At 39.8% G+C, this 20,008-nt stretch overlaps 1 protein-coding gene across 1 annotated transcript in view; it reads left to right on the top strand.

The window, feature by feature from the left end:
* Positions 1-20,008, top strand: part of SUCLG2 (succinate-CoA ligase GDP-forming subunit beta) — a 274,915-nt gene that overhangs the window by 106,188 nt on the left and 148,719 nt on the right.

The following is a 20,008-nucleotide window of genomic DNA, read 5'->3' as shown; positions in this document are numbered from 1 at the left end:
AGAAACTGTAGTTTTAAATATATAAATATATGTTTAAAGTATATTTTATTGATTATGCTTTTACAATTGTCCCAAATCTTTTTCCCTCCTTTATCCCCCTCCGCCCTCTACCACCCCCTTACCCGCCAGCTTTCCCCCTGTCCCCATAGTTCATGTCCATGGGTCGTAGTTATAAGTTCTTTGGCTTCTCCATTTCCTATACTATTCTTAACCTCCCCTTGTCTATTTTGTGGCTGCCTGTTATGCTTCTTTTTTTAAATTTTTAATTTTTTATTACTTTATTTTAATTGCTGTTCAAGTACAGTTTTCTGCCTTTTACTCCCATCCTAGCCCAACCCCCAGCCCTCCCTACCTCCCTCCTGTTTCCACCCCTCCTTGTTTTTGTCCATGTGTCCTTTATACTTGTTCCTTCAAACCCTTCCCCTTTTCCCCTGAAATTCTCTCCTCTCTCTCCTCTGCTCACTGTTAGCCTGGAACTGGAAAGCATTATGCTAAGCGAAATAAGCCATGTGGTAAAAGACAAATACCATATGATCTCACCTTTAACAGGAACCTAATCAACAAAACAAACTGCCCAACTGCCCAAATGCCTATTATGCTTCTTATTCCCTGTACCTTGTCCCCCCATTCTTCCCCTCCCCTTTCCCACTGATAACCCTCCATATGATCTCCATTTCTGTGATTTTGTTTCTGTTCTAGTTGTTTGCTTAGTTTTTGTTTTTTAGGTTCAAATATTGATAGTTGTAAGTTTGTTGTCATTTTATTGTTCATATTTTTGATCATCATCTTTTTAAAGATTTTATTTATGTATTTTTAGAGAGGGAAGGGAGGAAGAAAGAGAGAGAGAGAGAAACATCAATGTGTGGTTGCTGGGGGCCATGGCCTGCAACCCAGGCATGTGCCTGACTGGGAATTCAACTTGCTTTGGTCCGCAGCCCGTGCTCAATCTCCTGAGCTACGCCAGCCAGGGCTGATCATCTTCTTTTTCTTATATAAGTCCTTTTAACATTTCATATAATGACAGCTTAGTGATGGTGAACTCCTTTAACTTGACCTTATCTGGGAAGCATTTTATCTGCCCTTCCATTCTAAATGATAGCTTTGCTAGATAGCATAATCTTGGATGTAGGTCCTTGCCTTTCCTTACTTTGAATACTTCTTTCCAGCTCCTTCTTGCCTGTAAGGTTTCTTTTGAGAAATCAACTAACAGTCTTATCAGAACTCCTTTGCAGGTAACTGTCTCCTTTTCTCTGGCAGCTTTTAAGATTCTCTCCTTATCTTTAATCTTGGCTAATGTAATTATGATGTGCCTTGTGTTCAGTTTCTTTGGGACTCTCTGGGCTTCCTGGATGTCTATTTCCTTTGCCAGATTGGGGAAGTTTCCCTTCATTGTGTTTTCACATAAGTTGTCAATTTTTTCCTCTTCCTCTTGTCTTTCTGTCACCCTCATAATTCAGATGTTGGAATGCTTAAAGTTGCCCCAGAGGTTCCTAAGCGTCTCCTCATTTTTTTTTTTTTAATTCTTGTTCCTTCATTCTGTTCTGGTTGAATGTTTATTTCTTCTTTCTGGTCCAAACTGTTGATTTGAGTCCTGGTTTCTTTCCCTGCACAGTTGGTGTGCTGTATGTTTTCCTTAATTTCATTTTATGCAGGCCTCATTTCTTCCTTCATTTTGTGACCAAAGTCAGTCAGTTTTGTGAGCATCCTGATTTCCAGTGTTTTGAACTCTGCATCAGATAGGTTGTCTAGCTCCTTGTCACTTAGTTCTTTTTCTGGAGTTTTGTTCTTTCATTTGGGCCATATTTCTTTGTCTTGCTGCTCCTATATTGTGGTAAGGGGCAGAGACTTAGGTATTGCCAGGGCAGGCAACCCTCCTTGCTGCATTGTGGTGCTCTGAGGCAGGGTTCAGAGAGGGAACAATGCCACTTGCTGGGCTCTCGTCCCACTTCCCATCATTTCCTTTACTTCCCACAAGCAGATTGTGCCCTTTCTGTCCTGCTGATTTGATTTGTATGTGGGTGGATTTGCATATATTTTAGGACCCTGTGGGTCTCTCCAACAAACTCTCCTGTGAAGCTGGAGTTTCTCTTGCTGCCATAACCCCCACAGATTTTTTTATAGCCTGGGGTTTTGAGTCTTTAGTTTCCCATGCTGACACCCAGGGTTTCACGGTCTGTCTTGCTCCACTTTTGCTCCCCTTGGCTTGTCTGTGCATGAATGTGGGATTGCCCATGTGGTGCACTAGTCTCCTCCTTGCTACACATCTTCTCTGCCCAACTGCCCATCTCCCCACCTCTTACCGTATGGGTGAATGTTTCTTTTAAGTACTTGGCTGTTGAACTTCCACGCAAATGTTTTTCTGGCAGTTCTGTTTGATCTTTATTTTTAAATTGGTTGTTATCCTTTTGTTTGGTTATGTAAAGAAGCAAAGCATTTCTGCCTACTCCTTCATCTTGTCCAGAACTCTCCTAAATATATATATTTTTGTATGTGTGTACATTGACAGCTCACCAATGTTTGTGTGAATAAACTTTTTTACCTTACTGAGAATTATATTAATAGCAGTAAGAGTAGGAAGCACCACCTACTGAGCACTTACTTATGCCGGGTGTTATATTAGGGCAGTTTATAAAAATTAGGTCACTTTAATTCTTCAGCAACCTTATGAGGTGAAAGTATTACTGGATGAGATGAGTTTATTTGCACACATCAAAGCTTATAAGACACTAACCAGAGTTTGCAAAGAAAGTTAGGGTTTGTTTTTAGGAAGTGGCCCTCACCCAGACACACAAGTGAGGTAATGCTTAAAGATTTGGTTTCCTGATGACTTCGAGAAGATGGATGGGTTATATAAGGGGAAAGTCATCAATCTTGGTGACTAAGGGAGTTAGGCTCATGGTCTCTACTGATTAGTCGGCACTAGGGTAGGGAGTAGCTGATTAGTGTGTCTGGTCCTGATGTCATCCATGGCATTGTTTGTCTGGTTTTCACTATTTTTGGGGGTCTGAAGCCTGAAACACAATTGATGCCTAGATATTACCTCTAATTTGACTGAAATTCTGTCTGTCTCTGGGGTCATGAACCTGAGGTTTTGTTCCTAAGGTTATTTGATATTGATCAGAGCCTATTTGTCCTGAGTGCTTAGTGATTAAAGGAGTGAATGGGAAAGGGAGAAGGAGGCAGGTGAGTCACGGTGCTGGATGAGGCCAGTTCAAATCAAAAGGAAAGAAAGGAGAAAAAGTTGTATTAAGGAAATGAGGTTTAGACATGATTACAAAATGTCACCTTCATCTAATAGACAAGGAAATTGGTGTTGAGAATGTTTGTCACTTGCCATGCTCTTGACCATTAACATCGTACTACTTTATTAAATAAAATTGGGGAACCTTTCACCACATATACTTTAAATTGGGGAATGTGGTCTCTTAGAGTGCATTTTAAAGGGTCACATGGAGGCAAACTGGCATGACTAGAATTGCAAGGAAGAGTTCCCAGTGAGAGTGTCTGTCTGCATTCACTGGCCCAAGCTGGGCTTGGGGTGTCTGGTCTGAAGGGACAGTTGGTGCCTTTAAATGAGGAATGTCTTTTCCTCCTCACAGACCTATTCCTGTTTTCCCCATAACAAAATGGAAAAGGGAATGGAGGCAGGAGTATAGGAAGAGGTGCCAGAACCTTTGTGGAAACTAAATGTTGGTCTGGCCCAGTTTTGGGGTCTAACATTGGATAACTGGTAGATATAGGAGCAACCTTCAAAAATGACAGACTGGCCCTGGCCAAGTGGCTCATTTGATTGGAGCATCGCCCCATACACCCAAAGGTTGTGGGTTTGATTCTCAGTCAGGGCACTACCTGGGCTGCAGGTTTGATCTCTGGTTGGGGTGTATATGGGAGGCAGCTGATAGATGCTTCTCTCTCTCTGTCTGTTTCTTCCCCTCCCTTTTCTTTCTTTCTAAAATCAATAAAAATATATTCTTGGGTGAAGATTTTAAAACTTATAAATAAAATGCCAGATTGGACTTTGAAAACCCCCATAATGTACTGTGATAGCAGAGTAGCATCTCTAGATTTATTTTCATAGGCATGTGTCATGTGTGTATCTTGCTTGCACTGTAAATAGATAAAGACAGCAGTATAGAAACCTTGACGTATGTGATACACACAGCTATTTATTTCATCTGAATTTTGAGTATGCGCCACTGAAAAGTGAAATTTCAAGAATTTTTTTAAATCATTGTCATGGAGGGTGTGGGAATAGAGTAGAAAAAAGGACAAAGTGAGAAGAAATGATAGAATAATGATGATTGAATATTGAGGGAGGAAGTATTTGACCAGATGTTTGTTTTTTAAACATTTGATCAAACATTTATTTTTGCTGGAATATGAATGAATTATAGTCCAGCTCATTTTTGTGTATGTAGTTAGTCAGCAAAGCAAGTAGGCTGCTACAGCTGCTAAGCTGTGTGCTATTCTTTTGTCAGGCAAGAGGGTATTTTTTTTCATAGTTGTTGAAAGCATTAAAATTTGTTTAGCATGAAATGCCCCATATAATGTCAGCGATGTTTAATTGAAAATTAATGCAAGAAAGCAAAAGATACCCAAGAACTCACTTCATTTTTTTGGTGCTCATCAGTGTTCACAAGCATGGAGCAAAAAAGTGCTATGTTGAGTGGTTGTTAACTTTCCTACAAAAAGGCATCAGGGTCGGTGTTCATTACAGTACTTCTGCTTAGTGAAGTTTGTGGGAGTCATTGAAACAAGGTTCAAGTAGCCTCTGGGGATAAGACAAACCACATATAATACTAAATGACTGTGAGAGGCATGTGTTTCTCCTAACAGAAAAAAAAAAAGGTTAACTACCAAAGAGGAATATTTTTATGGTCTCGAAGCATTTGACAGGGTCAGGAGCCTGACATTCTAGATGAGCAAAGTAAACAGCTGTGTTAATTTTAACTTGCTGATTTTATGTTTATTGTGCTGTTTTTATATTCATTTTGTGAGTGTAGGGTGGGGGGTAGTAGAAAACGGGGCTGGGGGTGGGGGAAACTTGTTTGTTTAATAATGGCAATAGTAGCCCTGGCTGGTATAGCTCAGTGGATTGAGCGTGGGCTGAGAACCAAAGCATCGCAGGTTCGATTCCCAGTCAGGGCACATTCCTGTGTTGCAGGCCATGGCCCCCAGCAACCACACATTGATGTTTCTCTCTCTCTCTCTTTCTCCCTCCCTTCCCTCTCTAAAAATAAATAAAATTAAAACAATAATGTCAATAGTAACCACTGCCATCTACAACATCTCAAGATTAGGCAAAAAGACAGGACTATTAAAGTTTTGCTATTTAGTGACTTGAAAGAAGAGAAGAGTTTGTCATTCCAGAGATGTTAAACAGGAGACCTTGTGTGATGATCCAAGCATGTTGGAGTTATGGGAAGGAGGACCTAGAAAATCATCAAGGGTATTCCACACTCCCAGAGGCTGAGCAACTCAGGGGGCTGAGTCAGGTCATTTACCTCCATGATGCCCAGGTATTTATCTAATGCACCCTTCCTCATACTGTGGTAAGGAGGTTGCTGTTACGGCAAAGCTGTTTGGTCACAGAGTTAAGGCAGGGTAGAGTTGGGGCTTGAAGCCAGCTGCCATGTCTTATACCTGCATGACATCAATTGCTAGGGCTGCTCTATCTAACAAAATAACACAAATTTATTGTCCCACAGTTCTGGAAGCTAGAAGTCCAAGATCAAGGTGTGGGCAGCGTGGTTCCTTCTGAGGCTGAGGGAGAATTTGTTCTCTGCCTTTCACCTGTCTTCTTGAAATTTGCTGGCATTCTCTGTCATTCCTTGGCTTGTGGAAGCATCACCCCAATCTCTGCCTTCCTCGTGGCATGGTGTTCTCCAATATGTGTGTGTCTCCAAATTTTTTTATAACAATTCCTGTCATATTGGATTAGGGCCCACCCTAATAATCTCATCTTAATTAATGATATATGCAATATCTATCTCCATATGAGATCATATTCTGAGTTACTGGGTGATAGGATTTCAACCCATCAATTATGGAGGAACCCAATTCCACCTGTGCGATAGACTCAAGAGTTTTTACAGCAATTATAATTTTTGTTGATGAAATTTTTGATATTGGTTTCACAAAGTTTTGCCTCTGATTTGTTTTTAACTAACAAAATAAAATGCAGATTTCACTGAATGCATATGAGAATTCGCGGAGACCTATGACCTCCTGCTTCAGTCCCCATAGTTTTTTCTGCTCCTCCTGTTTGCTTACCTAATTGTAGAGGGGGTTTGTCATAAAATATGAAATAATGAAGGTTATGATGTTTTCATCAAAATAGTTAAGGAATTCTTTAAAGCAATTCTGTACTGTCATATTCTGACATAAAAAATTCACAAGTTTAGGGTTGAAAATTGTGAAAGGCTAATAAAGGGAAGGATTTTTTTTTCTGCCCCACTAGTTATCTTGAATAGAGTCTCTGTAAGTGTTCTTTTGTTTTTTTAACTTCCCAGCTGATGAATTTACCTAAATTGGACTGTTGGGAATTGACCAAATTTTACCATGTGATAAGTATAAAAAGACAACACATCCAATTAACACAGGAGCCTGAGTTTCCAGAGGGAGCAGCTCATCCTACAGCCTGCCCAGCCTAGTACATTTACATTTACTGCTTGAAAAACATTGCTTACTTTCAGTGGAACTGCTTGTTTTCCCTGTGGCATGGGCAGATTGCAGCATTGTTTTACAGACGTGCCTTTTGGAAATGGGTCTGTAGAAAGGTTCTATTACCAGAAATTGTCCATTTCAGGAGACGACTATTCTTTCAAGCCAGCTCACAAATGTGAAATAGAAAGACCAGCGCTTTGTCACACCTGTTCTAAGGTGTTCTCCTGGGATGAGGGTGATGAAGAAACAAATATACCAGAAGCCAGGTAGGACTCCAGTCCTCACCATCCACTGCCACACTGGAGCTGAAGTTTTAGGACCACAGAGGGAAAAGTGGGGTATCTTTCCAGAGAGCTACAGATGTGGTGGAAGTTTCAATTTTCTCTGTGGCATTTAAACAGTTTGATTTTTTTTTAGTGTCAAAGAATAGAATATTAGTTTTAATTGTTACTTATGAGGCACCATATGGCTACTCTATAATTCTGGCATCCCACAGAGCTGCACGCGCATATGGAAAATGAAATTAATTGGAAATCACACCCTGAAATCTATTATTAAGTTAATATAGCTAACAGCTTGTGGGGTGTCCTCATAGTCAGCGTGATGTAATTGCATATAACAACAAGTAACTATAAACTCATATGGGAGACCAGAAGGGATAAACAGAGGTCAAAGGGACAGGCTTTGGAAAGCAATAGCATTAATAATGGATGCTGCAGCAAACATTTCAGTTTCTTGCTGTCCACAAACCTAGGGTAGAGGGAAGCAGTTTAATCACATTCAAATAAATTAATCAGCAGTCTTGTGAATTTCACAGCTAAGGGACTGTTTTTTATTTGGCCAACTAGTGTTATAGTGAGCTAAGGTCATCTTACTGAATTAGTGACAGTTATTTAAATCAGAAGTTCCCAAAGTTAACTGCATCAAAATCTACTGAGGAACTCTTAAAAACACTGAATTCTGAATCTGATTCCTGGGATTTTGATTCATTAGTTCTAGATTTCTAAATTATTAAGAAGTACTGCATGTGATTCTGATCCAGCTCAGCCATGGACCATGGAAACCACTGATTTAAGTGATATATAGCACATGGCTTGATATATTTAAATAGTAAGTCTGCAGCCAGTATATGTCCAGTTCCCCTAATTAGGTTCCCAACTTTAAAATAGAGTAAAATAAGCTAAACTAAAAATATAACCTAACATCTGACACTTGGTAAACCTAGAAATGGTGAATAATTTGATGTCATCTGTACTTTTTATGAATTTTTTTAGTCTATATTGGTCTCCCAAAGACTGTGGACTCAGGGCATTGGCTGTTTTATTCATCTTGGTGTTCAGTTCAAGACACAGAATAGCAGGAATTAAATAAATGTTTATAGACTGTGAATATGAGTGTGAAAAAAGGAAAAGTATTCATTTTTAAAATTAATAGCTATTATAATAGGCATTAGATATAGTCTTTATTCATCTAAGTTGACATTAACAATAGTGTTATAAATTGCTACACAATTTGTGATATTAATGTAACCTTGTATTAGCTCATTGAGAACAGAATCCATGGATTTGTAACCAGGAAGGAGATTTTTCCTAGTCTTTTTTCCTTTTCTTGTGAGTGACAGGTCTGTAAACCTAAGTTATATCCATAAGGGCCATGTCTAGAATTCAGTTGTTGAGAGACTCATTGATCAGACTTTTTGGACAAATACCAGGCCAGGTTGGTCTTTGTGCTGGTGGTGGAAGGTCCTTGTGGTGGTGTAAAGGTGCCCCCTCTCTGTATCTCTGAAACCTGCTCTTATTTCTCTTTTATCTTCTATAGTTTGTGCTGTCTTACTTTCCTATGTTGCCTGGGTATTATTTTTGTTCTCCAGCTTCCACTCTTCTATTTCTGAGGGCAGAATTATGTCCAGAAGTTCTCAAATGCTGTGCAGGTACTGTGATGTTGAAAACCCTGTGTTATCTGGCCCAAAACACATTGCTTATGGTAACTGACTGGTTTGGGCATAAGGCAGATTGGGATCTTTTTGATGGACAGAGGGAAGGAAATGATGTTAAGGCAACAACATATATGTTAGTGTGATTTGTGGCCTGACAAGCAGAGACTGCATGCTGTTTCTTAATATCAGGGCTTCTTTTTCATCCTAAGCCATAAGGCCCTGAATGTTTTTTGTTTGGTGCTTTATTTTGAAGTAATTTCAAACTTACGGAGAATTCTAAGTCCCATACAAACAACTTCATATCACTTTCACCTAGATTCCCCAACTCTTAACATTTGAGAGCAAGCTACATACATGATTGCCTCATCACCCTAAACACTGTGGTATGTATTTCCTCAAATCAAGGAAACTTTCCTGCATCATCACCACTCTGTCCTCCAAGTCAGGAAACAGTGTTGATGACCACAGCCATTCACATTCCACCAACTGCCTTGACGGTGTGTTTTTTCTTTCCTGAACCAGGATCCAAGTCAAGAACACACGTTGCATTTAAATGTCAAACTATTTAATCACCTCTACTTTAGAACATTTCCTTGGTGTTTCTCTTTCTTTAAAGATCTTACTTAAAAGCGTCCAGGGCTTTCCTTCTGTGGAATGTTTCTCAGCCTGGGTCTTTCCAGTGTTCTGCATTCCTGGTAAAAATGCCCTAAAAATCATGGGCAGCTGTTCATAGTTGGTCACATTAGCAAGTATATGACCTTTCCCACCACTGGTCAAATTGGTGTCCGTCAAGTTTCCCCACCTTAGATTTTCCATTTTCCATTTGTAATTGGTTAGAATTTTGTGGGGAGCTGTTCTCAGATTACATGTATATCAAGTTCACCTCCTAACTTCTTCCCAGCTTTGACCTTCATGGACAATTTGTCACTTATCTCTATGATGGCTGCCAATTGGAGATTCTCATTTCCATCATTTGTACAAACTCGTGAGTTGGAAATCTGTAAGGAAGATTTTTCTTCCGCCTTATTTATTTATATCAGCAAGGGCCTATAAATTCCTGTTTTATTCAATCAATTATCATCCATTCCTAAGTCTTTTTGACATGTAGTTTCTGACTTTTGTACAAGATGTCCCTATTTCAACTTGTACTTCTCTTGGTCTAGCCCTCTATCAGCCATTTCCCTCAGAAGAGATACTATTCTTTTCAGTAGTGATACTATTTATAAACCAAAGTCTGGGTATGTTCTTGTGCTCATTATGTTGAGGTGTTAATTGCTGTTAGGCCATCTGAGATAGTTCGGTGTGTATACACACACACACACAAACATATATGTATATATGTGTATACATATTTATCTAAAAATATATGCATTCATTTTACTCTGCATATACACATTTATTTACATACATATAACATCAATAACCATTTCTTTGTCTATATATATGAATAAACATATTTATATCAGTACCTCCAATTTCAATCCTAAATCTGAGTTCATTCTAGCCTTCCCATTTTCTGTGTTTGGAAATACTTTTACCAATAGTAGGAAACCTGGCTTTCCTTATCTTCCAGTATGTGTATTTCCTCAGTCAATTTCTTATAACTGAGGGGGATGACCAATTTCCTGGCTATGCTTTCTGCCTACCACCCCACACCCTGTAATATCTGGCATGTCTGTATGAACACCTCTCCTCCCTCAGTGACAGTGAACTTGGGCTCCAGGTGTGCTGCAGTACTTTCATGATACCTCCCGTTCTCTCCTCAATAACACCCTTTATTCTCAGGGACCGGGAGTTCCCTGGTGTTTCATGAAGTCTATACCTACCCAGAATGAAGACTGTGTTTCTCAGTCTCCCTCATAGCTAGTTGCTGACTTGTGATTCTAGGCAATGGCAGCCACTTTGGTAAGGAGGTCCGAGTAATGTGATTGAGGACTGTGATGGTTATGGAATCATGACATTAGTTCTTAATGCACCTCAGGATGTTTTGTGAGAGAAAAAATGGACTTCTGTATTACTTGAAGTTTTAAAATTATTATTTAAAACTTTTGGTCCTGTCCTGGCTGGTGTGGCTCAGTGGATTGAGTGCCAGCCTGTGAACCAAAGGGTGGACTAAATTCCCAGTCAGGGCACATGCCTAGGTTGCAGGCCAGGCCCCCAGTAGGTGGTGCAAGAGAGGCAACCACACATTGATGTGTCTCTTTCTCTCTTTCTCCCTCCCTTCTCCTCTCTCTAAGAATAAATAAACACAATCTTTAAAAAAAAAAACTTTTGGCCCCTGAACATCTAACCTAATTCTAACTAATACTAGCACTACCACATGAGAAGAAACAAAAATAATTCTAAATTCTATGAGGCGATAGGGATGTATGTAAAGGAGGCCTTACCAAATTTATAGAGGTGCTGTAAGTGTTGAATTTTATCTCTAGACCAAGTGACAAGGTTTGTTGAAGTTTAAAAGAATGACTGTGGGGGAGTTGTTTCCATTTCTTTCCCTAACTACTAAAAATTGTCCCAACCTGAGTGTCAACAGCACGTGAAAAACCGCTCCTACACTGACTGAGAGGGTGACCCCAATTCCTTGGAGTTGTGACCTCATCTATGACATGGGATTTGAAAAGCGTTGTCTTAGTTGTTAGGTTACTTTTAACCCCATTTAGACTTAGAATTTAGTGAACAGATGATGAAATTTCTGAAACCCATATGATTAATCCTAAATAATTATTAATTTTCTGTATATATTTTTAGCTGATGTATTTGTAATGTTTAAGGGAATTTTTATTAAAGTAACAGTATATACTGATTCCACTGTATATGTTTTCAATTGGGTAATTGACATTACTGTTGTAATTTTTATGTTGAAACATAAAGTTATATATTACAACAATATTAACAATATTATAATGCTTTTAAAGTTCATTGAATCTTTTATTGGTGTAATTTAGTACTTGAGAAGGTTTTGCTTACTGGGTCTGACAGTTGAAGTACACAAGAAAAGAAAATGGATATATATATTTTTTTAAGATTTTATTTATTTATTAGAGAGGGAAGGGAGGGAGAAAGAGAGAGAGAGAGAAACATCGATGTGTGGTTGCTGGGGGCCATGGCCTGCAACCCAGGAATGTGCCCTGACTGGGAATTGAACCTGCAATGCTTTGGTTTGCAGCCCGTGCTCAATCCACTGAGCTAGGCCAGCCAGGTCTGAAAATGGGTATATTTAATTTATAAATTTAGTTGAAAATGTCAAGAAAAATGAGACTTTTGGCCAAGATGAAGGCATAGGTAGATACACTTTGCCTCCTTGCAAACCAAAAGAAGGACAACAACAAATTAAAAAACAAAAGATAACCAGAACTGCCAGAAAATCTTAACTGTATGGAAGTCTGGCAACCGAAGAGTTAAAGATGAAACATTCATTCAGATGTTCCACAAGGCAACAACATGGGTTGCCCACCCTTCTCACCCCTGGAGAATAGCTAAGGCTCTAATCCTTACAATATAACAGGTACACTGAGACAAAGAAATATGGCTCAAATGAAAGAACAGATCAAAACTCCCGAAAAAGAACTAAGGGATGAAGAAATAGCGTATCAGATGCAGAGTTCAAAACACTGATAATCAGGATGCTTACAGAATGGTTAAGTATGGTTGCAAAACAGAGGAAAAAGTGAAGGCTGTGAAAAGTGAAATAAAGGAAAATGTGCAGGGAACCAACAGTGAAGGGACGGAAACTGGGACTCAAATCAATGGTTTGGAGCATTGAAATCTTATTTGAAAAAATAATGAAGGAGAACTCCCCTAATCTGGCAAAGGAAAGAGACTTCCAGGAAGTCCAGGAAGCTCAGAGAGTCCCAAAGAAATTGGACCCAAGGAAGTACACACCAAGGCACATCATAATTACATTACCTAAGATTAAAGAGGAGAGAATCTTAAATGCAGCAAGAGAAAAGTATACAGTTACCTGCAAAGGAGTTCTGATAAGACTATCAGTTGATTTCCCTTTAAAAGAAACCTTTCAGATAAGAAAGGGCTGGAAGAAGTATTCAAAGTCATGAAAGGCAAGGACCTACATCCAAGATTATGCTATCTAGCAAAGCTATCATTTAGAATGGAAGGACAGATAAAGTGTTTCCCAGATAAGGTCAAGTTAAGGGTTCATCATCACCAAACCCTTATTATATGAAATGTTAAAGGGACTTATCTAAGAAAAAGATAAAAAATACAACAGTGAAATGACAACAAAGTGTACTATCAACAGCCGAACCTAAAACAAAAACAAAAACAAAAAGGAACTAAGCAAACAACTAGAACAGGAACTGATTCACAGAAGTAGAGACCATGTGGAGCGTTATCAGTGGGGAGGGGGCTGAGAGAGAATAGAGGAAAAGGTACAGGTAATAAGAAGCATAAATGGTAGGTACAAAACAGACAGGGGGAGGTTAAGAATAGCATAGAAAATGGAGAAGCCAAAGAACTTACATGTACAACTCAGGGACATGAACTAAGTGTGGAGGGAATGCTGATGGGAGGGGGTGTGCAGGGCAGAGGAGGATAAAGGGTAGAAAAAAAAATGGGACAACTATTAATATCATAATCAATAAAATATATTAAAAATTAAATTTGTAAGTGATACTGATTGCTGAAGGAGGATTTAGTGTGTTCAGCTTCAGGTGTTTGAACCTTAGTCAAAGCCTCCTGGAAAGTGAATGTTAAAATTTTACAGTTGTAATTAAAATGATAGGAATTGCAAGTTGAAGTCGAAACCGCAAGTGGATTTTTTAAGGCTACAGGTGTGCTCTTAGCAGCAAAGCCTCCCTAGGTCTCCAAACATATTGACACAGGACTGTTCCCTGTTGCAGTGACTGTGACCAAGGTGTGAGGTGAACAAGGTTGTCATCCTGGCAGGGACTGGTGCCAGGCTGTTCATCGAAGCCGATTTCTGGTGCCTCTTCCTGAGCCAATTGGTGATATGGGAGATTGTTAGCCTTCAGTAGATGATCCGCCACCCTGGGTAGGAAGATAGAACATTCACAACCCTCTTGGTTAGGATGGAGGTATAATAGAAAAAGCCTGAGCTGGAGGTCACACCCCTCAACAAGTCACTTCTGAAGGGAGACCCCCTGCAAAACCGGAATTATCTGCTGGAAGGTGGGTGCCTTGTAGTACAGGCTTCCTTTGCTAGGTGAGTGTTCTAGGAACCCCTGTATCAGTGTACCAGCTGGCATTATTGTGAGAGGCTATGCTGGGCTTCACTGAATTTTTTTGAAGACTCTTTTCAACATGTTTGTCCATTTCGTGATGAGTGACTTATGAGTGCACCTACCCACAATGCACTGAGTGTGCAGCAGCTTTTGACCAAAACAGCATGACCCCCATGGCTCACCATCCCTATTCACCTGGTCGCTTGCCCCAAGCGACTTTTTTTTGTTTTCCTGGATGAGAAAAGTCCTCAGAGGAAACATTTTGCCTATGTAGAAAAGGTGAAACAAGAAACAGCAGAAGTACTAAAAGGCATCAAAATTGATAAGTTCAAAAACTGTTTTGAGCACTAGAAAAAACATCTCAGTGTACTGCATCCAATGGAGAGTACTTTGAAGGTGAATGCAGTTTAAACATGAAGGAATAAATGCAAATTTTTATAGATAAATTCCAGGTTTTGGGAGGTTCCACTTCATGTTGTCCTTTGAAATATAGTATCTTCCACTATGAACTGGGGACAATTTCTCAATTATGGGACTATTGGGAGAATTGGTGATATTAGATGTTAAGTCATTCATATATTGCTTGTCATGTAGCAGGGACTTAACAGTAGTAGCATTTGTCAGACAAAAATGTGAAGGTCAATGGATTAGAGTATGTACCATTTGGGGTCACATCCGGGGGAATAATACATAAAACCATAAAGCTCCATATTCATTAGTCACCTGCCATTTCACCAGGCATTGCTCAGTCTTTACATGGATTGCACTCCAAATTCCCCGGTAACCTGTGAGATACTTGCCAGTATCCTTTCCATTTTCTAGATTAAAAATACTTGAAGTTTTGAGAGTTTATGTGACTTTTAAAACTTTACACAGCAAGTGAAATAATTGAACCAGAATTTAAATCTACGAACCCTGATGCTTGAATCCCTGTGGGGTCCACATCCCTGTCTGCAGTGCTGCAGAGGAGGTGGGGCCAGTACTGCCTCTGACTTTGTAGAATCGCTCTCTGACATTTGCACCCCACTAGTTTGGACTGCAGTCTTTTTTCACATGTATGATAAGAGTACTGAGAGAATACACTGATGCTGTAAGCTTGGTTTTATTACAGGATGATCAGTATATTAAATCACAAAAACAGTTGTATAGACAGTAAAAAGAATTGTTCTTGAAGCTGCTAATCCTTGTGAGCTACCTGGGAGTACCCTTTTATGCAGCTGAAAACAGGGTGTTTGCTGTTGTTGCTATAACAAGGTCATCATCTTTTCTTCATTTTAACTGGCAGAGCCCAGAAGTCATCATCAGGAATTCTGCTGGCTTGCCTTCTCTCTGACCACTGTCACCTTACCTACCTCCCAACCTCTTCCACTGCCCCAGACTTGAAGGAAGCATGCAGACTTGAAGAGGATAGGGTAATGAATGGTCATGCTCAAGTGCCATGTTGGAGCTTCAGCTCTGGCTGGATCCTGTGCTTTGAAATTTACAACTGTGTGACCTTGGACAAGGGACTTTATTTCTTTTGAGTTTCAGTGTCCTGATCTCTAGGAATAGTATCTCCTGCAGAGGACTGACGTGAAGATTAAATGAGATGAGGTGTGTAAAGTCCTTTGAGCAGTTCTTAGTGGGTAGTCAGTGCTGAATATGTGAGGTCTTTAAGACATAACAATCCCACCCACCATAGTGATAATGACAGCAATAGCAGCAGTGGTACTAAAGGACAGTTAACATGTGTCCTACCAGTGATGTATAAATGCAAGCTAAGCTCAGAGTCCCTCCGCTGCAGCCTGCCTCAGCGCAGGGCCTTCCCAGCACCAGTGTAGTGGGGGAGGTATGTGCTCAGTTTGCCAATGAATCCTGATGTTGAGCAGCTCTAGATGGAATCAAAGGACATGTTCTCTGTCAGGGATCCTGTGGGATGGGCCAGGGCATTTGTGCCACAAAATAACCACAAATATCAAAAGGGGGACAAACAAAAACAAAGACACACACAAGCCTTGGAACTAAACAGACTGCTCAAATGTAAATGAAAGCATGTGCATTCATGGCAGGGGCTCGTATCTGTGACCTGGAGATACCCAGTTTACTTACAAAACTTGGAGTCTGTCTGGGTGTGGCAGAGCAGTGCTGCACATCTGTAGATTTGGGCCGCTCTGGAAGGCATCTGATCATTTTTATCTCCATGTGAATTCATATGTTCTTGTCCAACCATGAGCACATTTCATCATTTCTGAATGACTGGAAAAAATACAAGATGGGTAGTTGATGTATTCTTAATGCTGATGTAAAAGTCAGTATTAGATTTTATTATTCATCATAAAAATTATCCTCTCCCATGGACAGAGTATTCATCATTATCATCATCATCTACCATTTACCTTATGAAATTTTATGCAAGTTTAAGTGTAAGCCAATATAAGTAAGTATAAGCCAGGCATTGTGTTAAGTACTTTACTTTTTCTTCTCATAAAATACTTATAGTGACTATGAAAGGTAGGTACTGTTTTTATCAGCTTTATTTTATAGATGAGAAAATTGAGTCTCTATTTTCTAGTCATGGTCACTCAACTGACTGTTAAGGGGCAAAGCCTGAGTACTACTCCATGGCTGCAAGACCCATGGCTCCTGAATTTGCCCACTGCACTTTAATCATTTCTTTTCGTTTTTAGGAGGGATTAAGAGGGATGGTATGGTTCTGTACATAGAAGGATGTTACTAATTTCACATTGGAGCTCAGGGATACCTCGAGAGGGCGCTTTACCTCTTTGAGTCACCCTTAAGGAAACATGACTTGAGGCACAGTGTCCTGAGTCTCACAGGGATGAATGTTGAGCCTACCCATAGCTAATTTTGGCAAACGCAGATGGATGTGCTTCCAGGTCTGAACACCATGGCTGGCTTTGAACTGTCAGCTGCTGAACTGACAAGGGGCAGGTTTTGGCCCTGCCTTCCATTCCGAGTCACACAATCTATGAACTGGTGGGTGGTGGTGAGCTGCGTAGATTCCAGTGGCTGTGCTCTGTGTTGCATGTCAGGCACTGATACAGACTAATGCATAATCTCATTTTAGAAATAGCTGCTATTCCCCTCCCCCACTGTTGACAGAAGTAATACATGGTCTTTGTAGCAAATTTGCAGTCAAAAAGAAGAAAAAGTTACCCATACTCCCCTCCAAATAATCAGTTAATACTTTGTTTTTTTATTCTTAATTTATCCTTAGCATATACATTATATATGTATACATGTACATACATGTTTTATTTAAATTGTAAAGTGGTTTTTCCCTGATTATAAATGACATAAACAGTCACTGTAAAAAGCACGAAACTTTAAAGAAGAAATTAAAAATTATCTCAACCTCAAGACCCCATAGGTAACCACTGTTGATGTGAGCTTTATATCATTTCAGCTTTTAAAAGGCATTTATTATGTCTGTGTTTTCTAAAGTTTTCAAGAGAGTAACATACTATAGTTGGTAACATAGATATGTTTTGGCTTTTATCTTCTAAATATTTTCTGGTGGTTTTCTTTAAAAAATCCTGCAGGATTATCAAAAGTCTAGAGTCCCACAGTGTTAAGCTTCAGGCAAGTGACAGTGACGCTGACAGCATAGAAGAGCTGTGGGTTAAAGATTGTCATTTTCATCACTCCATTACTTAAGAGTCAGACCCAGTCTCCAAGCATCATTCTGCTTTTTCCGGAGGTTGCAGGATACCCCCAGGAGAATTTACTTCCCTGTTCAACATGGAATAGTCACACCAAATTCACAGGACAGACATGTGCAAAGAAACACCTTTGGTATAGTTATTATCAATAGTTTCTCCTGAACTTAAAATATCACTGCTGTAAAAATTCATGTTTAAAAATGATTATTTTCAAAAAGCTACATTTGTTCATGGTAAAAAAAAATCCCTTTTGAAATCAGTACTTTATATATCATTGACTAATTTAGGAATATTTCAAAGAGGATTTTGATTTAGACTTGGTGGGGGAGAAGCTAACTCCTTTGTAGATACTATTGAATGCTTGCAGACCTGGTGGGTGCCTGCTATAGGCCAGGTATTAGGTGTTGATCTTTGTGCTGAGGTGTACACATTGAATATTTGTTATGTTTAGTTTCAGTGAAAATTCAGGTAAGAGGCTATAGATCCCTATTGACAATGCTTGTCCATTTACATATTTTGTACTAAGGACACTGTTATGTGTTTTCAGAAACAATAATGTATTTCTTGATTGGGATTTGAATCATACAGATATACAGGGTCTGGCAAAAGTAAGGTCTGCTTGAGTATGGTTGGTAGGGTGATAATGTGGGTGTAATAATTTATAGTTTTATTTTGAACATTTCACCTAAAATGTTGTATGGTGTGCTTGAGTGTGATATTGGAGTCTGTTAAAGAATTAAATGCCTAGGATTTTGTAATAAAAAGAGTTGTTATTTGTGCTAGACACTGTACGTGTCTGTCAAGCCTATTGAACAACACACTTCAGATTTGGTCAATCACTGTGTGTAAATTGTAAATTTTATCTCTCTCCAAAAAGGAACTGTAAATAAATATCAGACTTTAGTTACTGATTTGTGTGTTGAAACATTTAAGGGTAATGATAATGTTGAAACGCATGAAAAAAAAGGCGGGCTGTGATGAATGGAGAGAGATGTGATAAAGCAAGCGCAGTGAAACAGCAGTGGTAGAATCTGGGTACTATGTGGATGTTCACTTTTTCAGCTTTTTCATGTGATTGGAAATTTTTCTAATAAAACGTTGGGGGGCTGTATATATATAGGCTCTATATATACAGCCTATAATGAGGCTGTATATGAAGGGGTTAAAACAACATCTCTAGAATTTTCTTTCTGGCTTAAACATTCTGACCCTGTTTCTTATTAGCAATGTGACTGGACAACTCAGCCTCAGTTGGGTTATTTGTGATATGTGGCTAAGGAATAGGCTTAGTACAAATCTTATTTCATAGTAAGCTCCCAACAGACATTGATTATGGTTTCACAGGGCAAAGGAAGTAATGTTTATGAATAATGACCATATGCTGAGGGCCTACTATTTGCCTGGCAGTCTCCTTTGGTCATTTTCAGGAGAATGAGGTGATCTCACTCTCCATCACACTGTGTATGCCGTTCAGTAGAAACTTACACATGGGAGAAAGCATGAGGGGTGTGATGAGCAAAGCTACAGTTGTGTTACTGACTTTGACAGAACTATTCCCCGGCCCTGTGTGTCCCCCTTGGTTTGACATTTCCTTTGAACTGGGAGGGCCTTCTGAGGTGGATGGCATCTGTTGTGTTAGAGTCTATAATGTTCCTGAGTTCAAGCTGATTTTGTTGATCATCATGGCTCCTTTTGCAAAAGGTTAGGCCATCCCCTGTTTGGGTTGTTTTGTTTTCAGTTTAATGGACAAGTGTTCTGGGAATTCTTCTAAGTAGCAAGACCACCCTAAACACAGCCTAATCACGTTTATGCATTATGATAGCCTGTTCACCTCATGCTGGGAGGCAAGAGAAAGGGCGTGGATCCTGGGAAAGGCTGCCACAGGAGTAAACACACCAGTCCCAGGGCGGTAGGGGGAAGAAAGGAATGTTCCAGGGAATTCTGTGCAGGTGTTTACTTCTGATGTCTGATACCATGCTGCTGGAAACTGAGGTGGAAAACAGAGTAAGAACTATGGTGTTGAAGAAGACAATTGGATACAGAACAAATATTGGCCAAATTTTGGAGGGAGAGTGAGCTGTCATAAGTCTGTGAAGGAGATTTTGAATGTCCTCTGCAGTTGTGAAATCAGCCAGATACTGGGCCTGGTTTTGGAGGTAAGGGCTTCTGTGAGATGATCTCTGGGCTGCAGCTCTAAGGGCACAGGGCTCCCAGGTTTAGAGTGAGGTTGTGCCTGACTGAGCCCATTTCCCCTAGAGAGTGTGTCCTTTAGAACAGAGACTGCTGCAGAGGAAAAAGCTGAGTTACCAGGGGCTCAGCCACTCTTCTTAAGGGGCCCCTCTGCGAGGACCTACTTGTGAGAAGCTGGAGGATCCTCCTTGATGGCAGAAGGGAGAAGCACAGAGGAAACTGGAGTGGTATGGTCAGTGGACCATGTGTGGCAGAATGAGGACAGTCACTGGACAGTAGAGCAGATTCCAGACCATAGCCCATGAGAACACCTCTCACCAAGGGGAGGTTAGATAGAGGAATTGACTTAAATA

This window comes from Phyllostomus discolor, chromosome 7 (genome assembly GCF_004126475.2).
Source record: "Phyllostomus discolor isolate MPI-MPIP mPhyDis1 chromosome 7, mPhyDis1.pri.v3, whole genome shotgun sequence".
NCBI classification, from domain to species: domain Eukaryota; kingdom Metazoa; phylum Chordata; class Mammalia; order Chiroptera; family Phyllostomidae; genus Phyllostomus; species Phyllostomus discolor.
This window is presented reverse-complemented; position numbering and strand designations above follow the sequence as displayed.